Source organism: Alosa alosa, chromosome 6, assembly GCF_017589495.1.
Source record: "Alosa alosa isolate M-15738 ecotype Scorff River chromosome 6, AALO_Geno_1.1, whole genome shotgun sequence".
Taxonomy (NCBI): domain Eukaryota; kingdom Metazoa; phylum Chordata; class Actinopteri; order Clupeiformes; family Clupeidae; genus Alosa; species Alosa alosa.
The window spans coordinates 35,696,864-35,702,151 of NC_063194.1; positions in this window are offsets into that span (position 1 = coordinate 35,696,864).

Consider the following 5,288-nt stretch of genomic DNA (forward strand, 5'->3'; position numbering starts at 1 on the left):
GTGTGTGTGTGTGTGAGAGCATATAGTTGTGTTTGTAAGAGAGTATAGTAGTGTGTGTGTGTGTGTACGAGAGTATTGTAGGTGTGTGTGTGTGAGAGAGTATAGTAGTGTGTGTGTGTGTGAGAGCATGTAGTGTGTGTGAGAGAGTATAGTAGTGTGTGTGTGTGTGACAGCATATAGTTGGGTATGAGAGAGGGTATAGTAGTGTGTGTGTGTGTGTGACAGCATATAGTTGTGTGTGTGTGAGAGAGTATAGTAGTGTGTGTGTGTGTGTGTGTGTGAGAGCATATAGTTGTGTGTTTAAGAGAGTATCGTAGTGTGTGTGCACTCTAAGAAATGGAAGTACCAGTGTGTACCTAAGTCGGTACAAATGCTTGTCGCTGGGGCAGTACCCTTTTGAAGTACAATACTGTACCCATGAATGCAGGTACTTTTCTGTACCCAGGTACTTTTCTGTACAATTAACATTCATACAGACATGTTTTAAACACCTTTTCCTAATATGAAATTATCTTGGTAAATGACATGTCTGCAGAAAATAGAGGAATACGTAACTCATTGTCAAAAAACAGTGGACATAATATTTTCCCACATAACACCGAACTAGAATCTACATTTATGGTGTATTTCAACTTCCAAAATAATGGGATGTCTTCCACATAAAAATCACACAATGTACAAACATAAATGTTCACATAAAAGAAACACAAGTTTATCAACTGGATATACAGCTTTGGAAAAAATGGAGACCTTTGTACATTGTTCTGATGTCCTAATCCTACAGTTGCTGAGTGACATTCAAATGAGTTGATGGTCAAATTCAAATTTGCTGTGGTCTCTTAATTTATTACCATCAACTCATTCGAACGTCACTCAGCAACCGTAGGATGACATCAGAAAAATGTGCAGTGATCTCATATTTTCCAGAGCTGTATATCAATAGTAATACAATACATTCATAAAGATGGTCAATCAACACACAATATCAATAGTAATACAATTAACATTCATACAGGTATGACAAATGGTTTAAGAACTTTTTCCCAATGTGAAAAATTGGTTAAATTACATCTGCAGAAAATTTAACATGTAAATGACTGTCATAAGACAGTGGACATAACATTTTGACCAATGCTTGAACATTTGCATTTAGACAAAATATTTTAAAGAAACAAACAAGCCATCATCAAGCGAATACATATCTAGAGCTTGATGGTCTACCTCATCTCCTGGATGTATCAATGTCCAATGTTCATCAAACATGACTCTGAATGCATGTAAATGAGTGTCAAAAGACAGTGGACGTAACATTTTTCCACATAACACCCAACTAGAATCTACATTTATGATGTCCTTGAACTTCCAAAATAATGGAATGTCTTCCGCATGTGCATGACCTACTATGAAAATGTCATTTAGGGCATACTTCACATTATTGACATGTAGCTGTGACACACGCTGAAGCATTTTACCTGGCACATCAAATTGGACATCTTGAAAGGTGTCGTGTGTTTTTAAAGTGTTTTGTAGATCAACTGGAAGTGTGGAATATGGTGTGTTTGTGGTTTTGCTGTAGGATTTTTCACACACACCCAACAAATCGGAGGAAAATTCCCAGCACTGTTTGAACTGATGGCGATTGCAGAGGGAAAAAGTCCTTAAAGTGTTGTTGTTTACTCTCATATCTCATGCACCACAAGTAGCGTAGGGGACCATACATTAACATTAAGCGTGGATAATGAATCAAGTAGTGACACTTGGGGGTTAACACATTTCCAAACACATTAGTCATCTCGGTTAAAAACTCACCCACTAGTAATTTCAGATGTGCAAGGTCATCTTTTCTGATTTGGGAAGCTAAAATAATATCAACAATTTCTCTGCTAAGCAAGTAAACATTCCAGTATGGAGTACCTGGCGGGACATGGTGAGCCATCAACATTGGTAAAAGTATGAACAAACACCATTTTTGGCTAGCAGACCCAATAACCGATTTCCGTAAAGCATTTTCAGTTAAAGGCACTGGCCTGTTTCCTCCATCATTTCTTCCTAAACCCAACTGTTTTAGTTCATCATTTATTTCCTGTATGGTTATATGCTTCTGTCTATGAGCCTCAGAGATTACCAATTTCATGACGAGTGGTAACACCCCCTCCAACAAATCGTGCATAACATCGGGAGGGAAACTTTTGGCGACATCAAAATAGTCCAGTGCATTAAATGAACAGTTAGATTTTAACACCATATAAAGACACCCTCTCCTTGTCACCAATGACACTTTCAACATGATAAGCATGGACATCTGTTGTTCTCAGAACAAAATCCTCCTCACCAAACTTTTTTTTCATTTCAGTATAGAAATATTGTAAACAAAGTAGCATAGTTGGCTAGCTTATCCTAGTCTACTGATTGGACTGTTCAGTTTCCTCATGTGTGTTTAAGGTAATACTGTTCTCCTTGGGACAAGCCTTTTGGGAAACATTGGTATTGAGATGATCATTCTGTTCTCCCAGAATCCCCAGCACGAAACATTGTGGGAATCTCAAGCACAGTCCAGCACGCTGGCGTTGCACAGCTCCCCCAGCAAGCCATTGCCATCCTCGGATGTTCCCACATTCAGTCCAGCAATTAGTCTCTGGCACTGCCACACAGCAGGTGGGGTGTACACACCGCAAGAGCCCTACTCACCCTGGGGAACCTCAACCACCAGCGGCCCAATGCGGGGGTGGTAGCAGTCACCTGGTCTGGCGCCTCTCGTCCCCAGCTCCTTCAGAGAACGCCTCAGGTGGCACTTTTCGCAGTATGCACCACCCCAGCGTTCCTCCAACACCTGGCGGGGCCTAGCCTCCACTGCTACAGACTCCCCGGCACTGAGCACCGTAACTGGCACCGCACCTCCAACGCTCTGCTCCGTCGTCTCGCCAGTCGGGGCAGCAGACTCAGTTCCATCGCCAGGCGGACCACGCTCATAATCAGGCTACAGCTACCGGCGTTGGCGTCCCTCCTCTGCTGCCTTGTCGCAGAGCTGTCCCTCCGCTGTTCCGGCCATCCCACACCGCCCGCGATCGCCAAGGCCTGGAGACCTTCTCTCTGGCTCGTGCCATCGGTTTCACACAACAAACTTTTTTCCCCTTATTTTTCTAAAGAGCCCGGCCGAACAGGCCGACTCAAACACGCTCCGCCAACCGTCCGTCCTCAAGGCACCACCTCCTTGCCGCTCCACCTCTGCTCTGCTCCGCAGCCAGGGCCACCGCCAACTCCAGCCTAAAGCTGTCCAGCGGGGGCAGGGGCTCAAGGTCTGAAGGCCTCTGTAAGCTTTTCAGTACCCCTTACAAGGGTTCTCTTCGGATCCTTTTGCTTGGGCCTCCACCTAGCGGTAAGCATGGACGGATTATGAACTTTCAGGCCCCTGGCCCAGATGTATTAAGGGCCCCCCATTAATTGTTGCATATGTGGAAGGGGGGTTTGGGGGTCCTTCCTCAGAAATGTTTTAATTTGTTTGATGTGATTTCCTGTATTCTGGTGCATTTTGGGCATGGCCAATACTAAATTCAATCAGATTCATAGCCTACATCCTGATGTGTTGATATTGAGGCAATGATTTCATGCAAAGGCTTGGGCTTCAGGGTCCCCTGACCTGGGCCCGGTAGGCCCGTGCAGTAATTCATCCCTGGCGGTGAGGTCTTGCTCCTCCATGGAAAACGTGCCCATCTACAGGTGCTGCTTTTGGAAAGCAGCAGACCATCCTGATCCACCGGCTGTGGATATAACCGCGTTTGGAGGGAGTTAGAAGACAGGTATGAAGAAAGGAGAGGAACTTGCCCACCCTCGATTCTGTCCTGTCCTGTTGCTCCTCCTGATTTGTTAGATGTTATCAGCTGTAACTGCAAAGCTGGGTTAAAACTGTGTATACATGTATCTGGAAAGTGCAGCTGTGCAGCTGCAGGCCTGGCCTGTACTAATTATTGTTTCTGCAAAGGCAGTGATGTTACATGTGGCAATATATTTACACAGCAAAAACAGCAGAAGGACAGGGATGAAGAGTCTGGAGAAGATGGCGACAGGACAACTGATGAGGACAGTAAATTCACCAAAAGTTAGTCTTCTAACGTTTCATGCTCTACCGCGACCGTGCTACAAAACATAACATGTGTAGTACCGTTGGAAAGCTGTGTTTTTCCTGCATGACGTTGTGCTATCCAAATATGGACACTTCCTTTGTAACCGCAACCAATCGCGAAAGTTCAAAGGCGAGTCTAGGCTGAGAACGGAATCTCTTGGCTGTGTTCCAAGGCTGTTTTCTCAAATTGAGTTTTTCTCATTTTCCAGTAGAAACATCTCAGCCTATGTAGCACCTATGTACACCAAACTTTCCAGTTATACACTTAGCAGTATTTTGAAGATATTTACAGAGGGATTTGTTAATAAATCATTCCTGGCCTGATTTATGTGACATTTTATTAAGGCTATGGACTGTATATTCTGATTTCCTAGGTAATGAAAGCAGATATCCTGAAATCCCTCTGTAATTTTATTTTTATCTTGTATGCAAACAAAATGAAAAAATAATTTTGTACCTGGCTTTATCATATGTTCAGATCTATCTACCGAAAATATATGCAAATGTGCGCATATTTAATGAGATAATGCCTAATTTGCATAATTAGACATTCGAATTTCAAAAACTTCTAATACATTTTTTGTTCATACTTGTGTAAATAATCAACTGAGGAAGTTTCATGGTGATGTCTATTATTTTAAAATTTTACCCTATTCACCTGTAGTGTCTCGCCTTAAATAGTGATTTTGAATCTTGAAAATGTCAGATATGGACTCAGCATCTCCAGTAACCCCTAAAAACATACTAACCTGGTCCATTTTGGCCAAGCAGCTCTTATAATATGATCAATATAGGTGATTATGCTAATTTAGGGTAATTAGCTCAATTACACAAATTGCCCAACATATGCAAATTAGCATCCGGCAGTTTCTGCATGCTGGGAACCCATACTATATATCAAAGATTGTTAAGGCGGAGCAAGATACTTCGTCGTAGTTCATGTCTATGGGCGCAAAATGGGGATCGAATCCTGTCTGCATAAAGAGGCGTGTCGATGGCGTATTGATGAGCATACGCTGCAACCGGCCAACAGCAGCGGCATAAATAACCGGGCGACACCTGATATAAAGTCGATTTTCCAGACTGGAATGCTCAAAAGTGCTAAAATGTACCTGAAATGTTCAGAAGGGTTTGAAGATCATGAAAACGTGCCCGAAATTCACATTCC